This window comes from Mauremys reevesii, linkage group 8, assembly GCF_016161935.1.
Source record: "Mauremys reevesii isolate NIE-2019 linkage group 8, ASM1616193v1, whole genome shotgun sequence".
Taxonomy (NCBI): Eukaryota; Metazoa; Chordata; order Testudines; family Geoemydidae; genus Mauremys; species Mauremys reevesii.
Genome location: NC_052630.1, coordinates 75230942 through 75245773, shown reverse-complemented (window position 1 = coordinate 75245773; position 14832 = coordinate 75230942). Strand labels below are relative to the sequence as shown.

The window sequence follows — 14832 nt, the reverse complement described above, 5'->3', positions numbered from 1 at the left end:
CTAACAGACGTTTTGCAGCATGAGCTTTCGTGGGTGAATACCCACTTCTTCGGAACAAAGACTTTGTTGATTGCTTCTCCAGCAGTCCTGAAGAGGGCACATGCCCAAGCCCTCATTCTGTCACAACTTGAACACCGGGGGAAGGGAATAAAAATGCCTGTTAAAGAGAACTACTTATCCATTTGCTGCTTAAACTCTGAGGGGTTGAGGATTTCTAAGCATATGCAAGGAGTCTCCAGCTGTTTTGCCTGTATTAGCCCTAAAGGATATACAGAGTCTGATTACTATACAAGTTTCCATTACCTGTTGAAACCTGACTGAAACTCAGTTGTGTGTATGCTTACCTGCTTTAACCTTGTAATTAACTCATTTATTTTTCCTAGTTAATAAACCTTTCGTTAGTTTATTACAGGATTGGCGACAAGCGTTGTCTTTGGCATGAAATCCAAGGTGCAAATTGACCTGAGGTCAGTGACTGGTCCTTTGGGACTGGGAGTAACCTGAATATTCTGTGATCGTTGGTGTAAAGTGACCATCTATAACAGAGTCAAGGTTGCCTGGGTGGCAAGATAGATCGGAATGCTGAAGGGGACTGTCTGTGACTCCATGTTAAGGCTGTTATAATGCTTGAGGACCTTACACTTGTTGCTTGGTTGGCGAAATCTAAGTATAGAACTCACAACCAGCTTGGGGTTTGTGCCCTGCTTCTTAACAGTCTGCCCTGAGGCTGGTATTCTTGCTCATGAGTCACTCCAGACAGCATGACACAGACTGATATGAATGAATACTGGAATGCACAGGGTAAACAGTCTCCTTGAAAACTGTAATGGAGTGCCCATCTCCAGACTACCCATTCATAGCATGGAGTAGCCCTGCAGCATCCTTTCCTCAGTATTCCTCTGTTCAGGGCTCCACAGTAACTTCACAGATGCTCTCTCATACCAATTATACCCTTACTTGGGCTAGTTCCAAAATAAAGTCCTCAGAGTCCAGAGGCTTTTACATTCATTCTTCCCCACTCTTAATCAAGCTACTCATAGGCTTCCTGCTGGAGACTTCCCTGCCTTGGCAGGCCATTCCCAGCCCTACCTAGCTGGAGTTTTTTCACCCCTGGTGTCTCAGGATCCCCTAGAGGAGCCGCCTTATTCTCTGCAATCTACAGGCACCTTCTAATGCCCTACTGCCCTCTCATCCCCACTCCAGGACCTTCCTTTTCTGTCCCAGAGGTCTGATTATGTCACATGACCTTCATTTTCCCCAACTAGGGAGGACAGCTGGCTATGTCACAAATGGAGCTGAGACCCATCGCTCTATATAGGGCCAGCCACCCTGTGACAATCAACAATTCTTCAATGTTTGGACCCTGAAGAACATGCCCTATATTTTATTGATGGGAAATAGTTATAATATTGTGCTATTCCTGGCTCTGCCATTCAGTCCTTGGCCAAGTCACTTTAACCGCCCACTGCCTCAGTTTCCCCATCTGTCAAATGGGCATAATGATACTCAGATTAGTACATAGCTCTTATCATTGGAGCTCTTAAAGCAAAGTAATAAATGTTGTAAAGTATACCCAGATATCATTGTAACAGGCACCTTATAAATGTGTGTAATAAAATAATCCAAAAATCATCAAAAATATAATGAAGGTGCTTGATCATTGCTACAGGTACTTCCCATGGAACATCTCACCTATGTGGACTTCAAATTAGAGGGCAAAATAGTTACATGCTGTCACTCACAGGATCTAGTAGTTCATCAGTGGCCTATTGCACCTTTATGACAGTTCAAAGGGACTGTAACAACAGTAGATTTGGCACCAGGAAATTCTTCCTGTGGTACAGAGCCAGCATATCAGCACTACAACATGAACTTTTCCCAACCTCCCTGAAGCTAGAGAAGTGTGGGCATGTCCAGAGTATCCTTCCCTCCACAGGAACCCAGATGCAAGCAAAGGGCAGTCTTGAGACTGCCTGTGTGATGGGGGCATGACTCAAAACTGTGGCGCTTCCCTCTGGTTGTCCTGGGAATTGGCTCTGCGCCCTCTTCGGGTGATGTCTTCCTTCCATGGCAAGTGCAGTCTACTGTTTAACCACTTCCCCAGTGGTGAGGAGCAGAGGGGAGGGACCTGGGCCCACCCACTACTCCAGGTCCCAGCCCAGGAATCCTATATATAGCAGCCACTTACTGCATCCTCTCCGACTCCTCTGTGGATCTCCCTGGGCCACTTCCCTGCAGCTCCAGTTCCCTCTTTGCCCTAGCCTCAGGGCCTCAGCCTGCAGCACTGTTATGTCCGGGGTGCTTGCTGCCCTCAGCCTGCAAGGCAGTCAGTCTACCTCCTCCTCAGGCTCCAGGGAGTGACTTCCTCTGCTCTGCCCTGCAGCCCTGCTTATATGAACCTGCTGGGCCATGATTGGCTGCTCCCTTCAGACCCTTTCTAATTGGCTGCTTCCAGCACAGCCTCCCTAGGGCTGCTTTTAACCCCTTTTCTGCTAGTGTGGGACAGCTGCCCCAACACACTGCCCTAACCTGCACCTGCAGTTGAAGCATCCCCGAGCTAGCTCCGGAATAGGGAAGGCACAAAGGTAACAGAAACTCACTTTTTTCATCTTCTTAGGTCCAGCGCAAAGCAGAGCTTTGGTACAGGGATGAATCAGACTCACAAGATCTTATTCTGCAAGCTGTATGTATAGCCCAGGAGCTGCTAGAATAAAACATCTTATTTCCCATGCAGCAGCACCACCTGCTGGCCAACAAACAAGGCAGACTTTGCACTGGAACTGTAGCCAGGACAAAGGAGGAAATTAATTTATTAGAATAATTTGGAATATCATTTTCGGCTTCTTTTGTTTAACTGTTTTATTAACCAGTAACCTTTACTTATTTTACTTAGTGGAGGAAGGGTACGGGGTCAGTTTGTCAGCTGGTAAATTCCATGTAGTGTGTGATACAATCTCCAGCTTCTCAGATTAGCCCAATAACATGCCACACTTAACATCGGCAAATGTCTTAATGCACCAGGAGGATGACACAACAAATCAGGTAGCTATATGAGTCAAGAGATGTATGCCTTTTAAAATGTATATTTTGGGGATCCTCTGAAAGTCTCTATTCCCTATTGTATCCATCCTCAGAGGATAGCTGAATGTGGCTCTAAGTCCATAGAAAGTCCCTTAAGTCTTCTCCATTCATCTTACCTCCTTCATCACATTGCAGAACTTCTTCAGGGACCTCATCAGCAGCCATCTTATCCTCCTATACCAGGATGTAAACAAATTAAGCACATAGAAAATCTGAAAAAAATAGAAGAGGCTGGTATGAATCTCAGAGGCCTTCACATGCACATATTCAGCATCAGACTTCTCACTATGAACTCAAGTCTGATTCGTCACTGTTTGGCAGCTTGTGCAGTCATTTACCCCTATGCTAAGCAGGTGTATAATTATATCAAATCAGAATGGAAGCATTTGAAGAGTTTTTTTAAATACATTGGGAGCAAGGGAAAGATGAAGAAAAGCATAGGTCCTCTACTTAGCAGGAAAGGAGAACTAATAACTGATGCTATCAAGAAGGCTGAGGTATTTAATGCTTATTTTTGCATCAGTCTTCACTAAAGGGGTTAATGGTGACCAGATACTCAACACAACAACAACACAGGGAAAGAACACAAGCCAAAATAGGGAAAGAACGGGTTAAAGAATATTTAGACAAGTTAGATCTAGCCAAGTTGGCAGGGCCTGATGAAAGTCCTCCTAGGGTACTTAAGGAACTAGCTGCAATCTTGGACCCATTAGCAATTATCTTGGAGAACTCAAGGAGGACAGGTTCCAGAGGACTGGAAAAGGGCAAACATAGTACCTATCATTAAAAAGGGGAACAAAGAGGACAGGGCAAATTATAGACCAGTCAGCCTAACTTTAAGAGCTGGAAAGATATTGGAACAAATTATTAAGCAATTTGTAAGCACCTAGAGCATAATAGGGTTATAAGGAATAGCCAGACAGGGTTACTGGCCTAGTGGGATTGGGGGGAAACATAGATGTGATATATTTTGACACAGTCCCACATGACATTCTCGTAAGTAAACCAGGGAAATGTGGTCTAGATGAAATTACTATAAGGTGAGTGCACAATTGGTTGAAAGACCATATTCAAAGAGTAGCTATCAATGGTTTGTTGTTAAACTAGGAGGACATATCTAGTGGGATCCTATGGGGTCAGTCCTGGATCCAGTACTATTCAATATTTTCATTAATGACTTGGATAATGGTGTGGAGAGTCTGCTTATAAAATTTGCTCCTAACACCAAAGCTGGGAGGGGTGGCAAACACTTTGGAGGACAGGTTCAGCATTCAAAACAACCTTGACAAATTGGAGAATGGGTCTGAAACCAACAAGATGAAATTCAATAAAGATAAGTGCAAAGTACTACACTTAGGAAGGAAAAAGTAAATGCACAATTACAAAACAAGGAATAACTGACTATGTGGTAGTACTGCTGAAAAGGATCTGGGGTGAGGTTATTGCGAATCACAAACTCTATATGAGTCACCAATGTGATGTAGTTGTGAAAAAGGCTAATATCATTCTGAAGTGTATTAACAGGGTTATTATATATAAGACATGGGAGGTAACTGTGTCCTGCTCTACTTGGTGTTGGTGAGGCCTCAGCAGGAGTACTGTGTCCAATTCTGGAGGTCACACTACAAGAAAGATGAGGAGAAATTGGAGAGAGTCCAGATGAGAGCAACAAAAATGATACAAGGTTTAGAAAATATGACCTATGTGAAAGGTTAAAAAAACTGGGGAAGGTTCTGTCTTGAGAAAAGACGACTTAGTGGGGACCTAACAGTCTCCAACTATGTTAACAGAAGTTATAAAGAGGACTGTGATCAATAATTGAAGGTACAACAAGAAGCAATGGGCTTAATCTGCAGCAAGGGAGATTTAGGTTAGATATTTGGAAAAATTTTCTGTCAGGGTAGTTAAGCTCTGGAGGTTTTTAAGAACAGGTAAGACAAACACCTGCCAGGGATAGTCTAGGTTTACTTGATCCTGACTTAGTGCAGGGGACTGGATTTGCTGACTTCTCGAGTTCCCTTCCAGCTCCACATTTCTATGATTCTATGATTTTTACAGTCACTTTGCACTGGAATAAATATGGTATTGCCACTCCCAAGTGTCCACAAATCATGAGATTTAAAAAATAATAATACATTGGGGGGGGTATTTGCCTCCTGGTTTTTGAGATTTTAGGGTACACTCAGATCACATTTTTAAAGCTTTTCTCATATCCACAAGGGCTAAGAACATAACATAAGAACATAAGAAAGGCCGTACCGGGTCAGACCAAAGGTCCATCTAGCCCAGTATCCGTCTACCGACAGTGGCCAACGCCAGGTGCCCCAGAGGGAGTGAATCTAACAGGCAATGATCAAGTGATCTCTCTCCTGCCATCCATCTCCATCCTCTGACAAACAGAGGCTAGGGACACCATTCTTACCCATTCTGGCTAATAGCCATTTATGGACTTAGCCACCATGAATTTATCCAGTCCCCTTTTAAACATCGTTATAGTCCTAGCCTTCACAACCTCCTCAGGTAAGGAGTTCCACAAGTTGACTGTGCGCTGCGTGAAGAAGAACTTCCTTTTATTTGTTTTAAACCTGCTGCTTATTAATTTCATTTGGTGACCCCTAGTTCTTGTATTATGGGAATAAGTAAATAACTTTTCCTTATCCACTTTCTCAACATCACTCATGATTTTACTTCATTAGAAACTAGAAACTTCATTAAAAAAAAAGAAGAAAGCTGAGATTATCACATAGAGTTTAAGGCCAGAAAAGACCACTCGATCGTCTAGTCTGACCTCCTGTTTATCAGAGGCCACCAACACCACCCAGCACCCACACACTAAACCCAACAACTGAAATTAGACCAAAGTATTGCAGTCCACAAGGGTAGCCTGTTATCTGCCACAGGCAGAGAATAGGAAGGACTGAGGTGTATCATTGCTTGAGGTCCTTGCAATGGCAGGGAAACGATTAAATGAAATACACCCAGATAATGCTGGAAAGTGACCTGCACCCACTTGCTGCAGAGGAAGGTGAAAAAAAACCCCAAGGTCACTGCAAATCTGACCTGGGAGAGAATTCCTTCCCAACCCCACATTCGGTGTTTAGTTAGTCCTACATATGTGAGCTAGAACCAGCCAGCCAAGCACCTGAGAGAGACTGCTCAGTACCACTTCAGAGCCCTGGCTCACCCCACCCCATGTCACATCTCCAGCCATGATCCCCGATGCTTCAGGGGAAGGATCTACAAAAACCTTTCAGAATATATTTGGGGGAGGGGGGAAGCGAGGGGGAGAATTCCTTCCTGACCCCTGGTGGTGGCCAGTTAAATCCCTGAAGCATGAGCTTTAAGAACACAAAACAAGCCTGAAGTAAGCCCCCAGGCTACTGAGCTTTGCCCCGCATCATCACATGCATGCAACCCAATCATGCAATTGCACTCATAAATTTATACAGCTCTTTCTTAAAAACTAATTAAGTTGTTTATCCCCACAACTTCTATTGGGAGGCTCGTCCAGAACCTCACCCCACTTTCTTCTAATTGCTAGCCTGAATTTGTTCACGGTCAGTTTATAGTCACTTGTTCTTGTGCCAACACTATCCTTTATCTTAAATAGCTCATCACCCTGCCTGTTACTTACCCCCTAATGTATTTATAGAGACCTATCATATCCCCTTCTAAACCTTTTTGCAAGTCTACACAAGCCAAGCTCTTCTAGTCTCCTCCCATAAAATAAGCCCTCCATTCCTTGATCATCCTAGTAGCTCTTCTCGCCACCTGTTCCAGTTTAAATTAATCTTTCCTGAACATGGGTGACCAGAACGGTACACAGTATTCCAAATGAGGTCTTACCAATGCCTTGTGCAGTGGCATTAAATACTTCTCTATTTTTACTGGAAATGCCATGCCTAATACATCCTAGGATCACATTTTCCTTTTTCAGTCACATGCTTATTACGTTAGTACCTATGGGTCTTTTCTACCTCTAGCTACTATGATCCTACAAACTGTTCAAAATCCAACTGTCCTTAGGGCATGATTACGGCTCTTGACCAAAAATCCTGACCTTGTTGAAGTTAAAGGAAGTTTTGCATGGACTTGGTGCTGGAATTTCACTCCCTCTGTTTCTGAGGACTTGATTTAGCAACAGGCACCCACCATCATCTGGAGCAGTGCCACAGGTATATTAATCACTCAAGAACTCAATTGTAATCTACACTGTTTTCATTTAGATTTGGGATAATTCATTCATGTAATCTATAGAATTTTCACTCTCTAAATTATCCTGCTTTTGATCTTTCCACCCACACATTTTTTACAGAGTTCAAAAATATCTTTTAATTGGAACAATCTCTCTCTTTCTCTCTCTCTCTCAGTGACTTTAGTCACAGGCTTATCATTCCAACATCAAACACAAGTGCTAAGTAATTTACAAACAAAAATAAATACATAAATCCTGGAGAGCTAACAATCTAAGGTCCCAGTCCCATAAAGACTTATGCATGTGCTTAACTTTCTACAGTGTGAGTGGTCCCATTGAAGTCTTTGCAGAACTGGGGCCCAAATGGTAATACTGTAAAGAAGAAAAAGTCATGGTTAAGTGTATTATTTCATTTGGGTATCTAAACTACAAATTCACCTATGAATTGTACAGACAATAAATGCTGAAAAAATGTGTCTCTCATCCCTGTCCACCTCTTTATTTTCTACATTTTTTTTACATCTTGTTTTTCAGATTGCAAACTCTTTGAGGCTGGGTCTGTGTCTTTTACTAGATGTCTGTAAAGCATCTAGCACAATGGGGTCCTGACCTGGTTGAAGCCTCTAATTATTAATGTAATTAATAAATAAAATAATTAATATAAACTACATGTGTAATATTGGGTGTCATATTTTGATATTTTACTTTACATAGAAATATCTTAGAATTTCTTTCTATTGGTACCTTCAGCAAGTCAACAAAAATCTTATCTAAGAAATTCTTCCCCCTCTCTGGGCTATGTTATGAGCCAGATTTTGCACTATATATTTTGCAAAGCCATTTTATGTTCTTTGTAGTCATTCTGAATTGACCCATTGTGCCATTATCATAACAGAAAACAAGACTCGCTCTGAAGTAGTTTGGAGGAACTTGTACAAAAACAGAACATATAAATCCAAAAGAAAAGAAGCCTTACAGTGTTGCACTTTTCTGGCTTTCAAGCTTCACAAGCACCACCCTTTGTGTATAAGGGGCCAGTGATTGGGAATTTATCAGTTCTAAGATTGCCAAGATGGCCTGGTAATTACTGCAGAAAAAATCTACAAAAGCCATATTATCTGCCAAACAGATAATTACGTTCTGTTTACCTAAATCCCTGCTGCAATTTCAACTGGATACAGTAGTCTTCACTTCCCATCCTAAACCATTGGATAGCATTGCTGTGCATTACATAGTCACGGCTGCGCAGTTGCACCCCAGAGGTGGTTGCACTTCAAAAGTATGTGGAAGAAGTATGTCTAATTTATATCACATTTGTTTTTCTCAGGTTTAATTCCAGGTGCAAAAGTGTTTCTATGCCTTCCACACCACAAAGACTGGACTCCAGCCTGGAAACTACTGAAGTCTCCTGTACAGATTGCACAGGAATGTTTTTCTGTCATTAGTCCCCTAGATATTTTGTCTTCCAGATTTCCACACACTACACCTCTACCTCGATATAATGCGACCTGATATAACACGAATTCGGCTATAATGTGGTAAAGGCGGAGCTGCACACTCTGGTGGATCAAAGCAAGTTTAATATAACACGGTTTCACCTATAACACAGTAAGATTTTTTGGCTCCCAAGGACAGCGTTATATCGAGGTAGAGGTGTAGTGGTGTCCAGAATCACTGCAATACCTCGTGTAATGCTGCAATTGATCAGATTGTCACAAACAAAACAGTCATTGTTCCAAATTCAGTGGGTGAAGCTGTAGTTGTCTTAGAAATGCTGATTTTGTTTTTTCACTGAAGCTATACAATGCAAAAATCGGCATCCTAGAAATAATTTTCACATCACAAACTTCAGAGAACAAAAAGGAGTCAGGTGGCACCAAAGGTTTCAAGCAGATCCAACATATTTTATTGTTTTACCATGAAGCTATGGCTTCAGAAGTAGAGCCTTCAAGTTTATGTTCCTTCATGTCTATGACAAAGCCAAAGCAATGTAAAGAGAAAGGATTATTAATATTCCTACCAAAAAACACAGTGCTATTGATTTAGTGCTCATTGCTATAGTACCTAGGAGGATCCAATCCAACAAACACATATGCATACTTTACTTATGTACATACTTGTAGGATCAGTTCCACAGTATGCTCTAAAAATAATTTCTCAATAATAAACATAATAAATGATTAATAGTGAATAATAAACACAATCATGTTTAAAATGAATAAAAACATTAACAAACTAAATGCTTAGTGATGATAGAAATAACATCATTACCACGATTGGTTAATGGCTGAACAGCACTTTGAATATGTGCTGTGCTATTATCATTGATCTATTTTGTATAATAAATGTATAGTAGTAAGCATAATCCTAATGATTTGAAATAAAATATAGAGATATATTCATTAGCATTGATTAAAATATAATTAATCAGCAATAAAATATACTTTAAAATTATTTTTAAATAACTCTCCTTTTTAAAAGTTTTTAAACTAAATTTGAGAAGCAGCAGTTTAAGAAAGGGCTGTAGGAGTGAGTGGGGTTGTTTGGGGACATGATTCTTTTCAGGACCTGACCTAACTGGGTTAAATAAAGAAAGGAGGACCCCGTCTCTCACTGCCGACCGATTGCCCCCAATGCAGCTGGAAGGAACGCTCTGTCTATAGGTTGTATGGCTGATATGCAAGGAGTCCAACAGGTGGCTCCGTGGCGCAATGGATAGCGCATTGGACTTCTAGAGGATGAAGCGATTCAAAGGTTCCGGGTTCGAGTCCCGGCGGAGTCGCGTTTTTATTTCAATTTATTTAATCAAGTATTTTAATTTTTACTCCTGGCAACTTTCCCCGCCGCGGCAGGGACCGACCGCAGCTTCCCGAGGCCCGGCCGCGGGAGGAAGCTGCCCAGCCTGGGCCCTGCCTTCAGGCCCCGCGGCCGGACTCGGTGCCTACGTCAGCAGGCGCTCGGGCCGCCCCGGCGGGGCTGAGGGAGGCTTCCTTCCCCCGCGGCCGGGGCGGGTCGGTCCCGGGCCATGGACCCCAGGGCTCTGCGGCCCCGGTGCGGGCTCGGCCAACGGCTGGGTGCCTCTCCCAGGCGCCCGGGGCGTCCTTGAGCTGGGGAGCGAGTCACCCCCGCGGGCCCGCGGGGCTCGCCGCCCCAGGCAGCGGCTGTAAACACCCACCCCCCCCGCAACCGCTCGGGCACGGGGAGCCCCGGCCCGCCACAGCCCCAGCGCGGGACGCGCGTTGCACGAAGGCGGAACCCAGCGCTGAAGCCGGGCGCCACCCGGAGGCCCGGGCTGCTGCTTTCCCCGAGCTCAGCCCCCGTGTAACACAGGAGTCCCCCGGGCGCCCTGCACCGGCGAGCCCGCCGGCTGGCACCGAGCCGCCCTACGAGCAAGCGGGACAAGGGCAGCAGCACAACGCCCGGGGGACTCAGCCCTGGTCACTCAAGCCTCCGAGCACCTGATAAATGTATCTGGCCCTGGGGTGAAGCGGGGACCGAAGACGTGCACCAGCAGGCTCCAGCTAGCACCACTGGGGCTTTGCATTAGCATGAAGCCTCACGGGAAAGTGTTTATCGCGGGATCATTTCTATTATAACTTAACCTTGCAAAACTCGGCTCAACCCTTTGCTCGGGAAAGATGTGTGGGTTTTTACAGATGGCCAGGAGGTGTTTACATTAATAAAATATCAGGGGTTTTTATGCTGCTAAAGCGATTCTAGTATAGGGCCAGTAGATTTTCATTCCACTTTTATAAAGCTAGTACAGATGCTGTATACAGACAGTCCTTGACTTTACAACCTTTGATTTACAAGGAACAGCACTTACGGGGTTTCTGAATTGATATCCAGATTCAATTTATAACAGTTGGTTTCAACTTTATGATGCTCAGGCCTACAAGGGCCTGTATTGCGATTCCGAGTTATGACATTTCAACTTACAACGCAATTTTCAGGAACCACTTGACAAGACCAAGGACTGCCTGTACTTACAGCATCTTCAGGCCAAAGTGCTTTGAGACCTTTGGTTGTAACAGCTGCTGTTACATAATAAATCGTAAACAGCAGGTAAATCTCATCCTAACACGACCAGTAAGTCTGCAGCAAATAAGTGTCTTTCCTTCTGTTTTCATAGATTACAAGGCCAGAAGGGCCTATTGTAATCATCCAGTTTGAAATCCTGCATAACACAAGCCATAGCACTTCCCCAAAATAATTCCTAGAGCATGTGTTTTTCTAAAACATCCCAGCTTCATTCTAAAATTGCAGTTACAGAGAATCCACCATGGTTAATTACTAGCATTGTCAAAAAATTTATGCCTTAGGTCAAGCCTGAATTTGTCTAGCTTCAACTTCCAGCCAGGGGTTGTGTTATAGCTTTTTTCAAACAGCCCCTACCCCTCATTCCTTATCCATGAACTCATAATTTATCTTTTTTATTCTACAATTTTAAAAAAGGATCAGATTTTTATGTATAGTTTATAGGAAAAAAACACTGATCATCTTTCCTCCACCAACACCACTAGAAAGGCAACCTGTAACGTTAGAGCTCATTTTCCTACTAGGTGAGAAAAAGACTTCTTGTAAAAATATACTCCCAACTCCTCAAAACAGCACTGATCATTTGAGGAAATTTTTTTTCAAACAAGTTTATTTAAAAGTAAAGTCAAATTCATCATTGAGGGCATGAAGTTAGTGTTGAATTTGGCCTGTTACGTTATTGTTTTCCCTCTAAAAAAAATGCACCTTCAAAAATGAGACAGAAGTGATTAAAAAAGCATTTAAATCATCTTTAAACCCAGCAAGAAAGAGGAAGCCCTATTTTAACACCACAAATTAAACACTAGCAAAAAAATCTTCAAATTTCAAATCCTCTGACTTTTAGTCATGTGCATTAAGTCTTTTCCATCTTACATAATCTCTCTTACAGCTCCATCGCCTTCTCGTTGCTTTAATTATAATCATGCCACTTGTCTATCAGATTTTTAAAAAGTCACTAAGGGAGAAGAAGAGGGCACAACAAACTTACAATAAAACACATGTGGCTACTAACATAAAATGCAATACTGGCACAGCATAATGGTCCTCTACCACATAAATGTGGTGGTGACAGAGGCATTTCTTTCAAAGCAGGAGACATTAATCCAAGCACCATATTCACAGCAGTGAATTAATTTTGTCTGAGACAGTTTCCCCTCTCCTTTGTGCCAGCTGACTTATGCAGCTTCAAATCTCTTCTGAGAACTCACATTTTGCTTTTGTTTCCACCATTTATCTCAGCTCTGACTCTTACCCATTACAAAAAAAGTGAAACACCTTTTCATGTTCTCTGTATGTATAAATATCTCCTGTCTGTGTGTTCCATTCTATGCATCCGAAGAAGTGAGCTGTAGCTCACGAAAGCTCATGCTGAAATAAATTTGTTAGTCTCTAAGGTGCCACAAGTACTCCTGTTCTTTTTATGGAATCTGTTTTCTATGTAAATGCTTCACTTACCCAACAGATGTATTTCCTTCCCATTGTTTACTGTTTCTCCTCCACCATGTCCCTATCCTTATACTCACCATGCTCTAGTGCTATCATTTATGGAATTTACATTGCAGGGACCTATTCTTATATTACAAATCATTTCTACAATAATGTTGTGAAGGTACACAGTATTTTACAAAGCTAGATAAGCTACCCCAAAGAGCTTACACTGTAAATGAGTTCAAGAGGGAATAAGTTGGATTTCTGAATGAGACGAAAAGGAGGATTACTTGAAGAGGGGAGTGTGGGCAGATAAGGATAGGGAAAGCTCTCCAGGAACAGGGGGCAAGTATGATAGAAGGCACCCAGCTAAGAGTGGAGAAAAAGAGCAAAAAGACCAAGTCTTTTAATTACAAGAAATTTGAACATGGTGCAGTAAGAGACAAAACCAATAGATGATTTCAAGAAGAAAAGTGACATGGCTGGAGAGGGAAAGCAGAAGACTACATTAGGTGCAGAATTTTTAACCAACGGAAAAGCAGAAAGATATGAAAAGCAGGGAGGCCAGAGAGTAGGTTATAGTGATCAAAGAATGATGAACGGCATATGGACAAAGTCTTTTAGTGGAGAAAGGGTGGATTAACGATAAAGTGACAACTTGGTGAAATATTCACTACATGGTTAGAAGAGAGTCACATAACATGAAGGACAGAGTGGTGTTCTCTATGGAAAGGAAGAGGAATTAGAGGAAAAAGAAACATTCCATTTTGGAAAGACCGAGTTGGTGGTCAGAGAGGCAACTAAAAAAAAAAAAAGACTGGTCAGGGAAAGGTGAAGAAAGTAGTTTGAGAAATCAGCTGCATAAAAGTCGCAGTGTCTTAATTTTGTTCACTACAAGGCATTGTAATGGCACCATATTAATAGTACCAAGTTGATCATGGTACCATTGCTGATCTGATTCTTTACTAATAGTTTCATTATATTTTATTATTTGTATTATGGTAGTGCTTGGGAGCCCTCGTCATGGACCAGGACCCCATTGTACTAGGCACTGTACAAATAAAAGACAAAAAGGCTGTCCCTGCCCCAGAGAGCTTACAATCTAAGCATAAGACAAGAGACAAAAGATGGATATAGACTGGCAAGGAGTACAAGAAAACAAATCTACTCTTAATATTCATCAGAGAATATGCAGCAGTCTAGGGACACCTAGGCCATCAGCAAGTGCATACTGAATACAGAAAAAAGAACCACATCACCTGCTGCTCCAAAAATCACAGGTTTCTACCCCCTGAACTAAAGAGGAATCTCTCTTGGCAATAGTAGAGCTTATGTTTTCAGGCCAGCCTACAGAAAGCAGTATGATTACAAACTGAAAGATCTGAGCAGGTCATTCCAGCACAGGACAAACAAACAAACTCATATATTACATACTGTTTACACACAAAAATGAAGCTTCTCAAAACACACTGTTTTTATAAATCTATTTTTGATAGGCTTGTTATATCTGTGTTGCTTATCAGTGATTTGGCCTTCTGATAGGCTTCCTTTTGGTACAATATGAAATAGAACCAATGGATTCTTTAATTAGAACTCAAGAATGCAGTAATGTGCTTATGTTTTAATTCTAAATTTAAACAGTTTCTAACATTTTCTTAGCATCTTACTTTTATATCAGTCTTGTATAAATAGTGCAGGCATGATATTATGCCTCAATAATGACGTTAACATAGTCAATAAGTTAGCTTTTAATTTAAGATGCCACACCTTCCTCTTATTTTAAAATGTCACTAAAACTCTTTGCACAAAAAATATATTCTAATTAAAATAATTTTAAAATAGCTACAAAAATTCTGTATAATTGTATACAAGTTCATATGGCCATTGTTCATAATACTCTTAAACACTTCAAAACATTTCTTATTCCAATTTTGTTCTTTCCTGTTTGTCCAATATTGATATTCTTCTGCTTCCACATTTCTTACAGAGCACAACAGAGCACAGTTCTGGTTTTATTTCCTTGTTCTTGCATTATTATCAATGATGTATGCACAAGTCTGATACACAAATACAGAAATGACGATAGTAGA

General features: G+C 41.8%; 1 protein-coding gene and 1 non-coding gene across 2 annotated transcripts in view; one reads left to right on the top strand and one right to left on the bottom strand.

The window, feature by feature from the left end:
• BCAR3 (BCAR3 adaptor protein, NSP family member) overlaps nucleotides 1-2349 on the bottom strand; it is a 204749-nt gene extending 202400 nt beyond the window's left edge. Inside the window, exon 1 of the mRNA XM_039485757.1 lies at nucleotides 2189-2349. The gene's annotated coding sequence lies outside the window, so the exon portion shown is untranslated. The remainder of the gene's footprint in view (nucleotides 1-2188) is intronic.
• A 7624-nt stretch (nucleotides 2350-9973) lies between these two features.
• On the top strand, nucleotides 9974-10058 carry TRNAR-UCU. The gene is given in 2 exon segments: nucleotides 9974-10010; nucleotides 10023-10058. It is a non-coding gene; the product is annotated as a tRNA-Arg (tRNA).
• The last annotated feature ends 4774 nt before the right edge of the window (nucleotides 10059-14832 follow it).